Here is a 19,674-nt window from a genome sequence, read left to right on the forward strand (position 1 = left end):
TGGAATCTCCATGAGCTGTGCAGTGGGCGTCGGTCCCCGCGCTCCTGCTGCCTGGAGATGCGGTCGCCCCGTCAGAGCAGACCCCACTGCAGTGGCCCCGGATCTGTTCCGCAGTTGGCTCCCAGCAGCATGGGCCGCTGTCCTGAGAAGCCGCGGAGCCCGGGCGCCGCCGGGAGCCGCGATGCAGCTCAGAAGCGCTGCCGGCCTTCAGACTGTCCAGCAACGTGTCCCCTGTCCCTGAGTGTGCGGAAGGGCGGGTCCTGCAGCTGACCTGGGCGAGCCGGGCCCGGCAAGGAGCTTGGGGATGCTCGAAGGTGCCGCCCAGCCCGCCCCGCCCGCCCTGCCAGCGCCCTTCCAGAGCCTGAAGGCCGGGGCCAAGCAGCTTCTGTCGTCCTTCCTTCCTCCAAGGAAGATGGAGGGACCACAGCAGCAGCCCATCTTCCTGTCACGGCTGGAAGGGCTGGAGCGTCTGGGCCTGCTGTGAGCGTCTGAGGGCCGAGGCCTTAAGTGCCGGAAGTATCCTATCCCAGCCGGCAGCAGGGCAGGGCCGCAGCCGGAAGTGCCGTAAGTACGCCGGAAGTGCCGTAAGTATGCCGGAATCGTCCGCCGGGCGTTCACAGGGAGCGTGGCACCTTGCGGAGCCGGATGTCCCTGAGGCGCCGGGCCGGGCCTGCGCCCTGCCGCCTGCTCCCCCAGGCTGGCTGCCGAGGGGCTGAGAGAGCTAGGCTGTCAACACCCCCACTCCTTACAGCTCAGCCCGTTGGTAACCCTGTGACTCCCTTGCAAGCCCCGCGTTGGTGGGTGCCACGGGCGGCTGCCCACTTCGCCTCCCCTCGCGTGGCTTATGGCGCCAGAGCTGGGGTTAAATCCCGAGACCTGCAGGACGGACGTGCCTTAGAGTCTCCAGAGCCCACGTCCCCGGAGCCGCGAGAGACCGGAATGCGTGCGCCCGGTGCGCTGACGGCTCTGCCCGCAGCTCCCTGGTCCTGAGGAACTGTCGTCCAAGGTGGGTCTCCGGTGGACCTTCCACTGCTCTTACTGGTAGCGAGCTGTCCCCTCCCCCGTCCGTAAGAGTTGGTGCTCTGGGTCATCCAGGCTTAATCTCGTGCACTGCTGCAAACGACCTCGTCTCCAGCCCCCTTTCAGCCAGGTGACCTATGGACTGTGACAGCCGCGTGGGCAACAGGGGCCAAGGACGCCCCCTCTCCACTACTGGGGGAGCTGAGGGAGGGCAGCCCCGGGGACTGGGGTTCGGGGTGGGCTGCGTCCAAGCTGGTCCTGTCTCTCTGGGATGCTTCGGGGATTCTCGGGGACCCTGATGGCAGCACCCTGGCATGGGTGGGTGGTCCTTCCTTCCCAGGTGCCCCTCAGCCCTGGCTTCCCACTGTGCACTCTGCAGACTCTGATGGGATCCACCCCCCCCCCCCCCAGAGCTGGCCTCTGTCCAGCAGATGTTCCTGCTCACCCTTTGGTGGTCCCGGGAGTCTTGTGTGCTGTCAGTGGGGTGCACGTGCCGCAGCCCGTGTGGTCAAGACCGCTCAGTCCATGTCAGTCTGGAAGGCTGCCTTGGGCTTATGACCAGGTAGGAAACCTCTTTCCCCGTGGGGAGGAGAGGGAAGGCACCACAGAGCTCCGGAGAGCCCTGTGGGACTCCGTCTCACCATCCCAAGTCTCCCTGGCAGACCTGCGGAGTGTGTGACTTTGGGGTCAACCCTGTGCAGACCCTCCTGAGATGACCCAATGCATCTCTGTAGTGTGTGGATACCGAGCGCCCTGATCTCAGCCTGTGATGGGATGCAGCATCCCAGCATGGACCCCAGCGAGTCCCCCTCCACAAAGGCACACGCTGCTCCTCCTGCCGGAGGACGGATCTCATCCCCTCCTGTAGCACTCGGCTGCCCTGCGGTCTTCTCGGATGCGCAGAGTGTGCCAGAAGCGACACCATGTTGTTCAGGGCTGGCCCCTGAGAGGCAGGGGAAGGGGTGCTGTGAGGGGAGACTGGCGGGGGTCTTTCGGGAGTCCCCCCTCTGCTGGGGACACAGGCACCACTTAGATCCCGGTCTTCCACTCCCAGGCTGCAGTCTATTGGGGTGTGAGCGGTATGTCCCAGTCTCATCGCAGGCCTGCTGTCCCGCCTCTCTGCACACATTTCTGCACCTGTTGCTTGTGTAGGGTTCAGGCAATGCCCTGCACCCTGTTCTCCCGCAGTGGAAATCCGGGTCACCCAGACGGTGGAGACAGAGCCTTCTGGGTACAGGTGGAAGCCAGCACGCCGCCCGGGGGCCCTGCAGCCACAACCAAGGGGTTCCAGGAAACCCGGGCGGACATTTGCTGTCTGCAGTGGGCCAGCAGTCCCGTTCACCTTCAGTGGGGCCATTAACCCGGTCTTATGGAGAGAGGGGCGTCACAAGTTTGGGGACCAGCTGTGGAACCATCTGGAGGCACTGAGTTTTTCCACCACTGGCTTGGCTTCTGTTTCTTCCGTGAAAACTCTGTGTCCCAGATGGGACTTCCCCTCCCTGGATGCTGGGTGCTGTGGTGGGAGAGTGGCCATGCTGTGGTTGCCTCAGGTGACAGTGATGGTGTCGCCAGGCTCTGAAATGGGGCTTGCTTGTTAGTGCAGCAGAGCCGGGTGGGGCCTGCCGGCCTGAGGGCCAAGATGCAGGGCAGGACGCAGGGCCAGCTGTGACGCAGGGAGCTAGCTGTAAGGCAGAAGGGGGATGGAAGGTGGAATGAGGAGGGCTTGGTGGCCAAAAGGCTGGGGGCCTGGGAGGGAGCTGTCCAGGGAACTCCAGGAGTCCCTGCATTGGGTTGGGTCCCACCCCATGGCCAGCCGGCCATCAGGCAGGGCTGAGTAAAGGAGGCCCAGAGAATCCAGAGGAGTCTGCGTGGAGGGCAGCTGGTTGGGGGGGGGGGGTCCTCGAGGCCACCTGGCTTGGGTGATCCCCCACCAGAGTGCACTGGAGTCCCGAGGGCTCAGCTCTGAGCTGGTTCAGCACCGTGTGCTTGGGAACTTACTCATTCATCCTTCCTTCAGCCAGCTAGCACGTTCTGAGGACCTGCTGTCTGCTGGGCACATTCCTCTGCATGGGACATAGAGGGAAGGACAAGGCAGAATGTAGCCAGCCCTCAGGAGTTGGAAGTCCGGTAAACAGGCGACCCTAGCCTCCTGCCCACGCCCTGCGTTCGCAGGGCAGGCGGTCTCTCTGATCCTCTCTGCCAAGACGTCTGCCTGCACCGTCCTGGCACCACTCACAGGCTTACCTGGTGGCTGCGTGCCACGTTTGGCCGACGGGTTGAACCTCTGTCCCCACTCCCACGTGCCCCTCTCTGTGTCAGCCTTTCTCATCCCTCCTATGTGGACATGGACCCTCGTGTGAGGATGGAGGTGTTCTCAGAGGAAATCCACCATGCCAGGATCGGGGAAGACTGACACTGGGGCCCCGGGAATCCTAGCGCAGGTGTGACCTTCACAGCCCCAGCAGTGACGGTTCTGGCTGCTGCCCCCAAATCCAATTCCAAAAATAACATCTATTAGACTCTCATGGACTCCGTCTCTACCTTCTGTCCCCACAGCTCCTTCACGCTCACATTGACAGCATCTCCGTTCCCCAGGGTGGTTGGAAAACAGAGTCAGAGTCCACCACGTCTCCTTCCCAGGGCTGGTAAGTGCTGCAAAGCAGATATCCTGTTTTCATTTTTATTGTTGATGAATGTGTGCCAAATTTCCACAACACGGGATTCTTGTTATTAGGGAGGAGCTTTTATTAGGAGGGCTTTTTCCTCACTAGCAGAGTGGGAACCAGTAAGAGTGTTTCTGAGGTTGGGCGAAGGCTGGTCAGACAGAGGTCAGGAGGTCTAGTGGACACTTGTCCCTGGAGGTCGTTGCTGGCTGAGCAGGACGATGGGTTTTCCTTCAACCAGTCTCAGAGCCATGCTGAGGGGCACACACGTCTTGGAGTCAAGAACACTGAGCCTCGGATCCGTGGCCAGCTTGGTCACCATCCCTACACCCCGTCCTCTGTTTCGGGACGTCCAGGTGGGAAGGTAGCATCCTCTGACCTGTCGTAGACCCGTCCTCACACGCTTCCCGCCAGCCCTTTCCAGCCTCTGGCTAATAGCCCCAGCCAGGTGGCCCTTTTTGGACCCGGAGGGCATCTTTCCTCCGGGTGTCCCTGTAGAGCAGCACTGATAGCTGTTTTTATGGGTCATGTTCTGAACGTCACACCCGAGTTACATCTGTGCCGATTCAATTAGAACACGTAAGCCGAGGGATTCTTCATCGTCCCACGACTGGGTCCTGGGCGAACGGCTTCTCTCTGGACACAGCTGTCCTCACTGCCGGGCTGTGAGCAAAAGGCTGGGCCCTCCCTGGTCAGCCTGTGTGCCGAGCGGTCTTGTGGCAGGACGGCAGAACTGGAAGCCCATGCCCCTGCACACACGGGAGACTGAGGGCCGGGTGGCGGGGGTGGCACACTGCTCAGAGCCACACAGATAGGCTTTTGTCCGGGGAGGCGGGGCTTGGGCCAGATGGGGTCCCGGCCTCCGGAAGACGCCATGTCCTGCTGCTCCCAACCTGGGAATATGTGACGTCACCTTGCAGGAGGGGCTTCGTCGATGGGACTGACTGAGGGTTCTCACTGGGGGTGGGGTGATCCTAGATTGTTGGGACACAGACCAGGTCAGTGCGAGGAGCCTCCTACATGGGTGCAGGTGGGTCTGCATCAGACGAGGTGAGACAAGGGAGGCAGAGGCGTGTGTGTGCACACGTGTGTATGTTGCCGTGTGTGCTTGCACGTGGAAGAGACAGACCAGGAGCGAGGGAAGCAGGTGGAGGATCGCCGCCGCTGCTGGAGGTGGAGGAGGGCCCTTGGGGCGAAGGCACAGGTGCGTCTGGACTCCTTGGAGACAAGAGAACACTCTTGCCTGGGTCCTCCAGAAGGCGCACGGCCCCGAATTTAGACCTCGTGGCTCCAGTGCTGTGAGAGAGTGTGTGGGGACTTTTCCCGGTAGCCACAGGAAACCCGTTGGAGGCGTGACAGCCTGCCTCTAGTTCAAGAGGGAGACGGGCTGTGAGCGGTGGGTCTCGGTGCTGACCGTGACCTCGGGGTGACGGGGATGGCGGTGGCCCTGGAAGCCTCAGGCCGTACGTGCACAGTGCCTTTCTTGGCATCCGGGAGACAGGATTATACAGTTTTAGATAATTGAATCAATAAGTTAAAGACCAAAAACTGCTGAAAAAAAAAAAAAAGTCAAGTGTATGTTATGGCACAAGATGGAACTTATAGAGTCTCCAAGCAAAAGTTTTCATTCAGACGCCACCATCCACTCTGAGAGTTCAGAAATATCTCTCCCCTGTGCAGTCCCAGTTTCAGTCTCCTGGAATGAAGAGCAGACAGCAGACTTAAACAGACGCCTGCCTTCCTTCACTGGCGGACCGTCACGGGCCGGCCTGATGGGGTTCTCCCCCCCGTGGACAGTTTCAGTGAGCCCGGGGGAATGGTTCTTGGGGGCTGCTGCTCCTGGACCCTCTGAAAGCCCTTCTGTGCTGGTCACCCACCGGCCTCCCGCGCTAGAGGCTGAGCTCTGGGAGCCCCACCCTAGCCCGTGCATGTCCTGCGCTCCGTGGTGCCTGGCGGAGGTAGGGGTGTGTCATCTGTGCTCAGGGAGGGATTGTCCCCATGGTTTGGCCAGGGGGTGTGACTGGCCACCAAGGACCTACTTCCCTGAGAAAGGAGGGTCCTCCATTGGGGCAAAGACTGACGGTGATCTTCTCTGCTCGGCAAGGTGCTGAGGTCCTGCATTTCGGAGAGCAGTATGGAAGGATCTAGGGCGGGTGGTGCACCCTCCCTGTGAGCTCCTGTGGGGGCCTGAAGGCACGTGTTTCTGCAGTTCAGGACTTGGGACCGTGCACCTGTTGTAGTCCATGCCTGGGGCTTGACAAAGCCACCGGCCTCAGGGAACTCCTTGTTTCAAGAAAAAAGCTGATCCTTGCATGGGTGGGGCTGTGGGCCCAGCTCAGATGGGTGTGGAGGATTACAGGCAAGGGAACATTGCCATGGACACGGGGAAGGGCGCGTCGCCATGGGCGCAGGGGTCTCTCAGAGGAGCTATGTCTCCCACTTGTGCAGGAGAACCAGGGAGGGGCTGGACACTGTGACATTCCAGTGGCTTCGAGGGCACGGGCTGGGATGCTCCTTTGGGCCTTTCTTGCCGTGTGGACTGAGAATCCCCGGGGACGAGAACTCTGTCTTTTGCTCCTTCTTGCCCCTTGCTCCTGAGGGGATGGCCAGGAGGCCGGCAGGACTAGCACCAAGAACGTAGTCTTCCTCTCCGTCCTGCTTCCCCAGGGCTGGGCCCAGGTCCTGATGTCCAGGGAAGGTGATTGCCCTGGCCTGGGGCTCCCGGGTCGGTCCTGGGGATGGTGCGCATGGTGTTGGGGAAGAGGCCTGGCAGCATCTGATTTCTTCCTCCCTCCCTCCGTGCTCGAGGCCTGCATCCCGACCACAAGCTTGGGACACTGTTCAGATGGTTTGGATGTGGAGACCGCGGCTTCCTTGGAAGCCCCTCACCTCTGACTGGCCGAATCCTCGACCCAGTGAGGACATGTTCTCTCTGACTTCTGCGCCATCTCGCCCGGACCTGAGCATGCTCCCGGGGTCCAGGAGGCGTCCGCGGCCCCGTCCCTCCGTCTGCGCTTTGATGAGCTCCTGCTTTGAGGGCTGCAGAAGGAACCGTCATGGCCAAGAAGAGGACATCCCCATGAGAAGGACAGCTGCCCCTGGTCTCTAGCCACCTGGGCCTTCCTGGTTGTCTGTCCTTTCTGCTCAGGAGGAGCTCAGAGCCAGCAAGTCGTCAACTGCTGGGGCCCGGCTCAGACATAGAGGCTGGTGTCTCTATGAAGTGTGGGGCTGTCCTGGCCCCTGTTGAATGCGGGGCAAATTCTGGGTCCCTCGTCCTGGAGGTGAAGATGCCTTTCTTCTGGGGCCGGACTCTTCTGGATATCCCTCATCCCTGCATCCTGGGTGCTGCACGGAGGGCTGGTTGGGCGCTCTAGTGCTATGCAGTTTGGAACCAGCCTCGTGTGCACTGCTTGGAACAGCCTAACTGTTCCCGGTCAGAGCCAACCCATGTTCCCCCAGGCGGGGCCAGCTCGTCTCAGCACCACGTCCCACAGCGCTTTGCCTGACCCGAGTGTGAACATGTTGCTTTCCAGTGGTTTGCCTTGCGGCCCATCCCTCTCTGCTCAGACCCTTCCCTGAGGATGGGGAGCGTGTCATGTCGGATTCTCTCATGCTCCGTCCTGGCACAGGAACGCTCACAGTATCCCTGGGAAGAATGGCTAGTACTCGGGGCCCTCTGGAGGGTTTGAGAGCACGTCCGTGAGGAACTGCCCTGTCCCAGCCAAGCTCAGGGCCAGAGGGGGGCCAGAGGGGCGGGGGATGGGGAGCCTCGGACATTGCTGGCGGTGGCCCGGTGAGGAGCTCCCGACTTAGCAGAGTCACAAGGCCTTGTGAGTACCCAGCTCTGGTCCACACCAGACCTTGAGACCACCCCACCCAAGAGGAAAGCTTTTCTCTGTTGGTCAAGTCCCTGCTGACAGATTCCACAGCGTGGAGAGGATCAGAGTATGGTGGAGAAGATGAGCACCGAGAGTGGTTCACGTTATGACCGAGGGGAGTGCGGGCCCCTGTGGGCACACGCAGTGGAGCTGAGGACTGTCCTTTGATATAGAGAGGGTGAGAATCTTCAGGGCGACCCCCGAATAATCAGGGAGGGCTTCCTGGTGGAGGTGATCCTAGCACAGTCTCAAGGACTTCATCAGTGGCACTTGTGCAAAGGGATGAGTGGGTCATGTGCAATACTGACAGAGGCCGCTGGCATGAAGTCCCTGTCTTGTGTGGTGCACACCCACAGGCCGGGCACAGGGTGGGCCAGCCCTCACCAGCATCTAGACGTCATGAGTCACCTGCACCATGGCCTCTGGGAAGGGGAGGTCAGCCTGGACTGGGAAGACTGCATGGAGAGAAGTGGTTTTTGGGCTGTGGCCCACGGGACGGCTTCCGGGGCTCCTTGGTGCCCCAAAGTTATTTGCAAACGGGCTTCAGTATATGTTTCTGTAAAGAACGATGTTTTCCCACACAACCAGGACACAGCCCCCGACCCAGGGGATAGCCACGGTGTGCCTGATCCCAGAGCCCACACCCTCCAGCTGGTGACGTGTTTTACTCAAGCACAATGTGCTTCCCTGAGTTCTCCCTTTCCCGGGGCTCCCTCGGGCTAGAGAGGCCCTCGGCTTTCCCCTGAGGATGCAGAAGGCTATGGGACAGGAGCCTGGGTCCTGTGTGGGGCTTCCACACAGGAAGGTGTGTCGATGTATCCTCTGCAGGATGGGGCACCTGTTCCCATGTGTCCTGTTGCTGGAGGCGATGGCTCCAGTCCCCTCATCAGGAGGACATCTGTCATGCCTCTGCGCTGCGAGACCATGCTTCAAGTTGTGTCAGTATTTTACTCGTCATATTTTCAGTTCATTTGTATGTGCACGTCTATGTGGACTCACGGTTTCCTGTTTTACTCAGCACGTTCTAACCCGTTACTACCGGCATTCGATTTCATACTCACATTATCGAGTATTTGACCAGTGGGAGCCCTCTGTGTCCCTTGACCCATCCTGGCTCTGTCCCCATCATTCTAAGAATGCCTCCTTGCTTGACCTTGACCTCTCCGGGTCTGGGATCAGTCCCTTCTCTGAGGAGCCCTTTCTGCTTTCAGTGGAAAGTGGTATGTAGTATGGTGGTATGTAGAAGCCCAGACGCAGATGCTAGGCGTGCTCAGCGGTGTCGGGGCGCCCCTGCTTTCCGGCTTTCTGAGAACAGAGCTGAAAGATGTCTGCGAGATACCATGTCACACTATGTTACGTGTTGTTGTTATCTGCGTGTAGTTCACATATCGTATGTATGGCCGTATGCTGCGTATCCGGATGTACCGTCAGTCCCCGTTACGCACACGCTGACACTTCTGCATCAGTCTCCAGACATGGGAAGCCCTGAGTTCACATCGGTACACCTGGTTCAGATTCGGGTTTTCTTCCTGTCGGTATTTGTAACTCCCGCCCCATGATGACCGACTCGGTGCATCTGAACACAGGGGTGTGAGCAGCAGAACTAGCTCGCATCCCACGGTTTTGGAGGGTCAGGGCGGCGGACCTGGTTCTGGCTGAGGCTGGGAGGAGAGAGTGCGCCAGGCCTCACCCCCGTGACTGTGGTTACTCGCAGTTTCCAGAGCTCCTTGGCTTGTAGACGCTCACCCAGTCTCTGCCTTCATGCTCTCCATGTGTGGATCTCTCTGTTCAAATGTCTCCTTGCAAGGACGTTGTTGATCAGACCAGCTTAGGACCCACCCTGCTCTCGTGTGAACCCATCTTAGCCAGTCAGGCCCACAGCAGTCCTGGTTGGAGGCTCTCATGTGGGCATTGAGGGGCCATGAGCTGCCTGCAGCATGGCCGGGGCTGCTGGTGTGGAACATGAGCAGAGCAAAGGAGTGGGCAAGGGGGCCTCCAGCCGCCCGTGTGGGTCTGTTTAGCAGGAGGCCCTCACCCACGGAGCGATGTCCAGCAGATCGGTGAGCACACCAGTTTGCAGCTTAGGGCTGGGGTCGGGGGGACGGTGCACATCCGATGTCACTGGTGTTAGCCGTGACGTGTCACATGAGCAGATATGCTGGAGCGGGCACAAGGGTGTGGTGGAGATGACCACCGTCCAAGTGGGGCTGGGACAGGCTGCAGGCCATCGCTTGTCAACCCCCGACTGATGACGCCTTGCAGGAGGTGGGAGAAAGAGGACGTCCTGACGTGAATCTGTCCCAGAAAAGTCAGTCCCCCATGGGACCTCTGCTGGGCCCATGCCGAGGACCCCTTTGTTGAGGAGTGAAAATTATACCAGGTGGATGGCAGGTTTAAAGCCCAACTCAGACCTGGACCTCAGAACCCGCCCGTCGCCCTCCGACGGGGGGACTCCACATCACCACATCTGCTGCCCGACAAGTGTGGGGCATGTCGGGGTTAGGGGTTGTACTGGTGTCCCGACCTGTCCCGTCTCACACATACCCTCAGAGGCCTGGAGAGTTCTACAGCCAAGGAAACGCAGTCCCGGGCCGGATTAATGGGACTTAATGGGACGGATTGGAGCGGGGCCCGAGCTTCTGGAGCCCCATGCCTCCACCTGTCAGACTCGCGCGGCCACCACCACTGGCCGTGTCCATTCCCCCCAGCCGTGCTCTTGCTGACCAGCTGGCTTCTCTGCCTGTCCTGCTCTCCCGCTGCCCTCAGCCCCTCCTCCGCTGGCCAGAGCCCAAACTCTGGTTCTGCCTGCCACATGCACGGCTCTGGGCCCTCACCTCCTGGGTGCGCCACAAGCGCTCTGCCTCTCCAGCCACTCACTTCCAGGGAGGCCTCCGTGAACCATCCCATGCCTGAGAACACACTACTGTACCAAGCACTGTGTGTGTGAGGCGGTCCCCTCTCACCTGCCTTGTCTGTAGTGACCTCAGTCTTGGGGTCTCCAAGGTCCACCTCATCCTCTCTCCTTGACCCGAGGGACTCAGCTCTGCTTCCCTGGACCCAGCAGAAGCAAATCAGTCCAATGCAGATGACGAGGCACAGGCTTTCATGGACATTTGAGGTTACCTGCTTCCCTGGCCGTGCTGGTCACCAGGTGTGCACGGACTCCATTGTCAAACTCGTAGGAAGTCCCCAGAGCTCTGGTCCATGTGGGCAGGTGTGTGTGACCCAGGTCTTGGTGTGTCGGCCCTTGCCCCTGCCTGTCCCCAGAGCATGTGGGGCCCATTCTCCGGTTCTGGCAGAAGCCTCCAAGGGGACCCACGAGACGTGGGGTTGGTGTGCTGGGCAGCACTGCTCTGGGCTGGGTCCATCGTTGTCTCCATTAACGTGGCTAACACCTCGTCCGACCATGGAATTCAGAAATCGTGCTTCTAAAGTCTCCCCATTTGACAACCGGCAGAGAATGCTAATCCCCCACACAAGGTTATGTTTTATTTTTCTAGGTGGGAATGTTGCCGTCACCACATAATGACTGCCCTTGACACGGTAACGAGGGAATGGGGATTTAAAGCAGTCTGCGATGCGGTGCTTTTGCTGTTCTCTTGTTGGCTGGCTGCCGCCTGTCTGATCGTGTCTCTGTTGAATTCACTGCTTACAAAGACTGGAATTTACCAAATTAAATTTTAGTGAGTTATTTCTGTTCACATAAACGGCAGAGATTAAACCTTTGTGCTTGTGGTAGAGGGACTGTCACCAGGCCAACCTTGCACAGGGCCATGCCATGGGGTCAGATAGAGTCCGTGTGCCACTTGGGGACACCTGTCTACGCGTGGCAGATATGAGACAACATTGACCCCCCCCATTTCCCTCTCCCTGTCGGTTACTTGGGGTGTGGGCAGACCCCACACAAGCATGGGCTTGACACGCGGCCGTGCATCTGGCACCTGTGACCTCACTGCTCCTCCAGCCCGCAGCAGAAGTAACACAGAGGGAATGGACCAGCCAGCTTGGTGGCACCGACCACATTGTGGCAAACCTGCAGGCTGATGCTGAGCGGCTGCCCCAGCCCAGGCAGCCCCAGCTTCCCTGCGGGCATGTGGATGAAATCGCAGAGATCATTGTGGCTGCCTGTTATGTAGCAAGAACTGACTGGTACAAGGTGCTCTTGCAGCCGGTGGCCCGTCCGATCTGCAGAGAAAGTCGCATGGTATGAGACAGCCTGAATAATTTTATTTCATTCTTCCATGTGAGAAAATGGGGGCTCAGGGAGAAAGAATGACTTCTTGAGGTCATAAGCTGGTCAGAGAGAGAGCTCAGCGTGCGATCGAGTGTTCTCTCCCAAGGGGGTCAGTGGCTTCTCTGTGGGGTGCTGGAGGGCCCTGAGGGGTTTCCTGCACCTGGCGTCCAGCTGTGTGGGCCTCCCCGGAGCCATCTTCACTGTCACTGGGCATAGATGTCCTGTCGGCACGCCTGGCTGGTGTGTCTGAGCCCCGACCCCGAGGCCGTGTGGCCTGTTGTGCTGCGGGCTGCATATCTCCAGCTGCAGACTGTATGGGTTTGATGAGTCTCCTGCCCCCACTCCCTCGCACATGACCCGATTTGGAGAGAGGGGCTTGGCAGACGAATCCAGTCAAAATGAGGCCACCAGGCTGGGGGTCCAATCCAGTGTGGCTAGTCTCCTGAAGTAAGGAAATAAAGAGGAATTAGGACAAAGATATGGGCACAGAGGGAAGACCATGGTGGGGACAGAGACAGACGCATGCAAGCCTGGGGAAGGACTAGGAGCAGACCTTCCTCTCTAGCCGTGAACCCGTGCCCTCATGCTGTGTGGCCTCCCAGTCTGTGGCGCGGAACTCCAGCAAATCCCTGGCCCACTGCCGGCGTCCCACACCTGCCACGGAGCCCACCCCAGTGGGGCCATTGCCTGGGCCTGGACCCAAAGTGTGTCTCACCTTCTGCCCGCCCCCATTTTCTCTCCTTGGGGCTAGGAGGTGTGGGCGAGCTCAGTAGCATAGCTGCGTAGAACCACGGTAACTTAAAGACAAACTATCAGACGCCTGGACATACGCCCCTGCTACACGGCGGGTCCTGGGTTCTGCGCTGACCAGGCCGTCCAGACCGTGATGCTGAGAAGGGCTGTGTTTGCCCGCGGTGCACGACATCCTGGGCCACTCCGCTGGGGGCCACTCCCAGCACAGAGCCACAGGGCAGCGTTCTCTCCAGGCGCCCATGTCGCTCGCTGGACACGTGGCCAGACTCCTCTTTCCATCTGATTCTAAATCCAAAGATTTGCACTTCCTTCCCGATCCGCTAGCGGAGGCCTGGGCACAGAAATATGAATTGCATTGGGTCCTCACCCATGATGCTCTATGAATCCTGCCTTTCCTGAACTAATGGGGTGGCATAAATCACTCCGGGGAGGACCCTGGCCTGGCAGCTCCCAAGTCAGACAAGTTCATCAGTCCTTGGCCGACGCATCGTCAGAGGGTCTGGGGTTAGTCAGGGGTTGGCCCGTCTGGGACTAATTCCCTCCGGGCAGAGGCAGCTACCCAGAACCTGCTGTCCTTTGGTCAGAGGAAGGCTGCCCTGGGGGCTAGGAGTCTGGCCTTCTGTCCCTGGTGGCCCAGAGACAGAAGTCCAGCCGGCTCCAGGAATGAGCTGGGCAGCCACAGTCTTCCCAGAGGACTGGGCAGGTGCAGGGGTCCTGCCCATCAACCACTGGCCCTTGCCCCATCTCTCACCTGTGCAGCCAGCGCTTGACCCTATCCTCTGCTGGCTCTGGTTCTTGGTTTCCTCACTTATAGGAGGATGACCCTGCCCGGCCCAGCATAGGGCTTCAAAAGACGCCACACATGAGTGCAAGTGAGCCTTAGCCCAGGGCCTGGCCCACTGGGAGTGCTCCCATCCATGAGGACCTCGTCTGCCCTTGTGCCCTGGCCTTCCACCAGTCTCCCAGGAGAAGGCTTTAGGGCTCTTGGGATGGCCATCTCGGCTGGGGTTCTTCAGATCCCAGCCCAAATAGGGGTCAGCCCCTCAGATGCTCTCAGATGTGGGCCACTGCCCTCCTTCATTGCTACGGGCAGGGGACCAGAGGGACTTGGGGGACAGTGGAGAGAGGGTCCAAGTGTGGGGTTTCAGGGTCTTTCTCACTAGTGGGGTAGACTTCATAGTCTATAAACCCTGTTGCCCCTCCTTGAGACACTCTGAGCCTGTACAGGGCCCAGGGAGACTGGCTGGCCGGAGCCCTCCCCCTGCCACCAATGAAGAAACTGTGGCAGCTTGCAAAGGGGACGCGGTGGGCACAGAGGCACACGGCACAGCGGGATCAGCCTCCCCAGCCTAGGGTGACCTGTAGCCCGGCAACCTCTCCCAGCAATGTCTGTGCCCTCCAGCCTCAAAGAGCCGAGCCCAGGCTGCTTGCTGGGGGCAAGGGTATCAGGGGCCATAGGCATCAAGTGGGAGCAGGAAGCCTGAGGTTCTGACACATAGTTATTTTCAGAAGTCAGTGGGATACACCCAACTCCCAGAGATCTGGGTTCAATTCGTTAAGCTTAGATGATTAATTACAGGGCAATTAAATATCTGATTAAATTAATCCCAAGGTTTGTAAACATTGTTTTGTAAAGAATGTTTGCTCGTTAATTAGAATGGCTAAACACAGAAGCAGGGATGGGGGTACAGGAGGGTGGGGGGACAAGGAACCGGAGCGCACCCCTCAGTTGAGACTCTTTCCAGGAGCCTCCCTGTTTTGTGTCCTCATTTGCAAATCGGTGCAGGCAGATGGAGCCTTCAGGAAGCCCAGGCAGGGCATAACAGCGTGAGGAATAGGGACATCCTGCCCCCGCCCCGCTCTTGCAAAAATGTGAGATTCCAAATGCAAGGAAATGAGGGGCATTGTCATTGGGACTGAGACCGGGCAGGGCTTGGGAACTTGGAAAGGGAAGGAATATAGTCTACAGGAAGACAAACAGGACCCATGTTTGGTAGCAGGTGTCTGCTGGGCCATGGTGAAATGTTGGGACGCAGGGAACTCTGATCAAACAGGCCTTCCTGGGCTCCTCCCGCTCCCCATACCTCGCTCACAGTATGACGCAGCTATCTACCAAGAGAGTGCTCCTCCTGAGTTTTTCTAAGCTTTCAGGCAGTTTGAGGAGGTCACAGTTTCTTCCTGAGTTTTTTGGGCCTTGACTGTTTCCAGCTCAAAATTATCTGCGTGGCCAAGGGGCCCATCTTGGGGCAGTTCGTTCTGAATCCCAGTAGTGATCCAGACAGAGCAGAGGGCAGGGGACCCTGGGTCCGGACAAAGGCGGCTCCAGGGGTGCCGGGACAGGAGCCAGGCCAGGATGGGTTAAGCAGGGCAGGAGGTGAGGGCTTGGAGCTGCAGACAGCACTCACAAGCTTTGTTGGGGAGCCTGGGGGCAGAGACCGGGTGGTGGCTGGAGGGAGGTAGGGCCAGGGAGTGACACGATGTTTCATTTTTATTTTTCTTAGATTTATTTATTTATTTATTTGAGAGACAGAGATCACAAGTAGGCAGAGAGGCAGGCAGGGAGGGGGAAGCAGGCTCCCCGCTGAGCAGAGAGCCCAATGCGGGGCTTGATCCCAGGACCCTGAGATCATGACCCCAGCAGAAGGCAGAGGCTTAACCCACTGAGGCCCCAGGTGCCCCGACAGCAGGATGTTTTAGAACAGGAATCCCAGAGCCTGTTGATGCTGTCGGCAGATTCTGCAGGGAGTGAGGCCTCAGTGGGCAGGTGCGCGTGCTGGCCCCTTTGTAGAGATTGCAGCCACTCCCAGCTGTATTTCTTCTGTTCTCAGGGCCCTGGGTCCTCTCACTGATCTGGCCAGCACCCACACTGGGATGGGATCACCTGTGGGACTTACCGGGTCGGCAGCTTGGAGCCCTGGACCTGCCCTGCCTGCTGGCGTGCTGCAGGTGTACTTGCTCCAGCAACCGTGGCCCATCCACAGAGCCCTGGCTGGGGGTGGAAGCCCTGGGTTCACCTGCTCTGCACCTGCGGCTGTGGGACCCTGGACTCCTCACTTCTCTAACTCTGGAGGGTTGTCTGCTTCTCCTCACTGTGTTTTGTGAACTAGCCTCTCACCTCCGTCCACAGCCCCACCTTCTGGGCTGGAGTTCCCACTCTTCTCCTTCATTCCCCAAGGGATTTTCCATCTGTCCCTCCTTCCTAGTCCCCTGGGGCCTCCTCCCACTCAGAATGGGGTCTGTTGGGCTTCTCTCTCACCTGTAGCCCCTCCTCAACTGGCAGGCCAGACCGAGCCCCTCCCACCAAGTGCACTCTGTCCTTGAGCCCCTGGAGCATACAAGCCCTCCTGGCCAGCTCTGAGCACCTGTGGGCAGAGCCCTTCATAGTGGAATGCCCAGGCCAGAAAATATAATGAAAAAATCCATTTGTAACAGAAACAGGTGATCTGAGTGACTTAGGAACATAATAAACGCCTGACCTTTGTAAAGAAATTTACAGCCCCTGCGGGTTAGGGACAAGGTGAGAGACATGATCTCTCTCACAATGAGCACACGTCATAGGGGGAGAACAGGTCACCAGCTTCATTTGCAGACACAGCCTCCCTCGAATCAATCCCAACAGTATTTTTCTGTGGGTTCTGCAGAAGCAGACAGATGAGGGTTTCATAGGACACTTGAAAAATAAAAATAGCAAGTCAGAAGGCCTCACCTTTCTGACGTTAGAACACTTTATAAAATAATAATTAAAAATGAATGATGTTGAGAAATCAGATAACATAGAAGAATTTTAATTTAGATCCACCCCCCCCACCCGCCGTGCTGGAATAGACAACAGATGCCTCAAAGAGCCAAACCTCTTTAAAAAACAAAACAAAACAAAACAAAAAAAACAGGACAGTTAGCACATAATGAAATATTTATATACTAACGAAGAAAGACCACTCTCAGCTTTGAAGCCTCACAAGAAGCCGCAGAGAGAAATATGGGTAGATGACAGCAAGAACAAAGCCAAGACCCGTGTACATGGGCAAAGGCCAGGGGAAGGGAGGTGGTTGCACCAGCTGGGGTGTGCAGAGGGGGAATAGCTGTGCCCACGAAGGGCTCGTCACGGTTCACGAGAGGCAAACGGTGACCCGGTTGCCAGCAGGCTCCGCGTTCCAGCCCGGCTGCTCACATGGGGTGTTCCAGAGAGCCAGCCGCTCTGGGAAAACCGGGAGCCTCGCTGGTCGTCAGAGCGAGGGCAGTCGAAGCCGTCTTGAGGTGCTGCATACTACCTGCTAAGCTGGCAGAAAGGGCCCCCCCCACCAGATGCCCTGGCAGGGTCGGGGTTGGGGTGTGAAAGTGGCGTCGCCCTTGAACTCGGTTCCTCTCGGTGGTGAAGGAGACGTCACTGCTCTACACAGATGGTGTGTGTATAGTCAGAACATATAGTCAGTATAGTGCGGTATAGTCAGAAACTGCCATCTTTTGGCCCAGTCAGTTTACTTCTGGAAAGAAAAAATGTTCTCCTGGAAATGTGAGACGCGGCCTCTGTCAGTAATGACAGTTCGGCAGAAACCAATGCACCCAGTGATGGGGTTATCTATTAAGTTAGGGCCCTCTGTGTGGTGTTGTTTGTTTGTTGTTTGATTATGAAACCTGTGTGGAAACTTGACGAATGTTTATTACATATTGTTAAGTGGACAGCACCCCCGCCCCCGGATGCAAAATGACGTACATATTATACTTGCAGAGTGACAAGGACAGGACCAGGGCTGGAAGGAGGGTAGACAAGTGGGAGCAGCTCTGTGAGGCTGGGGTTCGGGTGGCCTGGTTGTTACTGCTGTTTTCATTTGAGCACCGGGGGGTGCCCCCCAAGCTGGTGGGGCCTGCATCCCAGGCTCCTTCCCACCCACGGCCCCTTTCCTGGGTCAGTCTGAGCACCCAGTTTGCGGGTGTTGGCCCTGCTTGCCTTCTCCAACACGAGTGTGTGTCTGTACCCCCTGGATGGGCACAGCTGGGCCAGCAGTTTCCCGGGAGCCCAAGAGGCCCCTGTGCTCTCAGTGGCCACAAGCCCTGTGGGTCTGCCACTGCTACAGGACTGAACTGTCCATCCTCCACACCTGGAGAGTTATTGCTGCCACTTCCAAATTGACCAGCTCAGCCATGGGGCCAGAGCCCTCAGCCCCAGAGTCAGCAAGGAGCCTTTAGGACCAACCCAGGGCCAAACTCAGCTTCCCCCCAAACCCCAGGCAGGGAATCAGGAGCCAACCCCCTGCAGCTGTGCTGTAGGTAAGGACCACCCCCGAGAGCCGGGGTCCCTACCTGAGAGGATTACCAGGCCTCCCACCCCAGGGGCTGCCGGGTCTGGCACCTTCCATGCGTCTACCATTCCAAGAGCTGCTGAAGTGTGTGCACGGGTGCACGGGTGTGTGCCTGTGGGCACGCGTGTACTCGGGGTTGTCTTCTCCCCCTCATGCCACAGGTATTTGCTAGCTGTCTCCCCTGTCCTGGCTCTGGGCAGCTGTATTTCCCCAGTGCAGGATGGGGAAGGGGTCGTGATGACTTAGGTTCAGGCACAGCTACAAGCGTGCACATTCCGGGTCCTCCTGAGGGTCTGCAGCACCTGGTGGGGAGTTTGGAGTCTTTCAGATGGGGCCGGACTCTCTCCCCTGCCCTCAAGGCAGGCACCACACCTTCTTCTACCTGGCAGGTGCTTCTAGGTGGCCTGCATGGCTCTGGGGAGGGGCTCCCTCTGTCCTCACCCCATCTGGGAAGTCACCCCAAGCTCTGCAGTTGGTCCCTCCCAGCAGCTCCTGCCCCCAGGCATCACCCACATCACCTCCTGGTCAGGTCCTCCCTGTCCCAGTTCTCTTATTCTGGAACCCTCCTGAGTCCCAGCCCTGGACCTGAGCAGCCCACTGGCTGGGGGTCCCTTCATCTGGCACAGGAGGTGGGAGGCAGGCTGGCCATTCCTGGGGAGGATCAGAGCCACGTTCAGTGACCGCCACTCCCTCGACCTGCGTCCTGTGCTGGGAGCGGTGGGTGACTCCTGCCCCCTCGTGCTCTGAGCACATGTCCCAGCGTTCTGGCAGCGTTGCCCTAGAAGTGCCAGGGAACTGGGGCCCAGGAGAGCGGAATTGAAGGTCCCAGGCTTGAGACCTGCTTCTTGGTCAGGACCCAGGACAGCGACTGTCTGAATGCCAGACTTGGGCCAGAGTGGATGTCTGGGTCTGGCCTGTGCCTGGAGACTCTTCAAGGGCTCCTCCTTCCTTGCACCCCACCTCACATCTGCTTTTCCCCCTCCTGTTCATTTAAACATACGCACCCCCGTTCCTGACCTTTCCAGTCATTCATGTGCACATCCCATGTTCCTCTTACACACAGCTGTATTGAGGCATGAGGCTCCGGACATTGGAAGGTCATAGTTAGGTCAGCCTGAGGTGCACACGCCCACAAAGCCCTCAGCACACATGGGACAGTGAACACACCCCTCACCCCAGAAGCTTCCTGCTGCCCCCTCCTCACCCCGAGCCGCCCACTGACCTGCTTTTTTCATTGTAGACCACGTAGCGGTTCCTAGAGTTTTGTAAGCAGAATCCTACTCCTTGTTGCCTCTGGCTTCCTCTGTCATGAACACTCTCCATGTTTCCCCCTGATAGGATTTCCCTCCTGTCGTATGGCCGAATCGTTCTCCATGCCACGATGCCCACAGCTCGTTTTCCCCATCCTCTGTGGAGGAACAGTGGAGGTGTTTCCGGTTCGGGGTGAAAACAAATGAACCTGCAGCGAATATCGACTTGCAAGTCATCATCATGACGGTTCAACACTTTCCTTGTGTGCCTACACACCGAGGGGCAGGAGAGTCGGATCTTACAGCAGGTATGTGTTTAGCTTTTAGATTGAAATTTTTGTTGAGATAATTACAGGCTCATATGCAGTTTTAAGAAATAACACACAGGTTCTGTGGGCCTTTACCCATTTTCCTCCAGTGGTAACATTTCGTAACATCACAATCAGGACACTGACATTGATATACCCATGCCTCTTATTCAGTTTCCCCAGGGTTCCTAATGTTACTATGTTACTAATGTGTGCAATATCTTCAGTTATGGACAGCAGGTCACTCACCAGCTCCCCTGTTGTCCTG

The 19,674-nt window shown here is 58.2% G+C and overlaps 1 long non-coding RNA gene across 1 annotated transcript; it reads left to right on the forward strand.

Moving 5' to 3' along the window:
* Positions 1-642: 642 nt before the first annotated feature.
* On the forward strand, positions 643-19,307 carry LOC123929104. Its single transcript, XR_006815887.1, has 3 exons — positions 643-1,006; positions 3,577-3,665; positions 19,187-19,307. It is a non-coding gene; the product is annotated as an uncharacterized LOC123929104 (long non-coding RNA).
* The last annotated feature ends 367 nt before the right edge of the window (positions 19,308-19,674 follow it).

The sequence above is a fragment of the Meles meles genome, chromosome 18 (assembly GCF_922984935.1).
Source record: "Meles meles chromosome 18, mMelMel3.1 paternal haplotype, whole genome shotgun sequence".
Classification (NCBI taxonomy): domain Eukaryota; kingdom Metazoa; phylum Chordata; class Mammalia; order Carnivora; family Mustelidae; genus Meles; species Meles meles.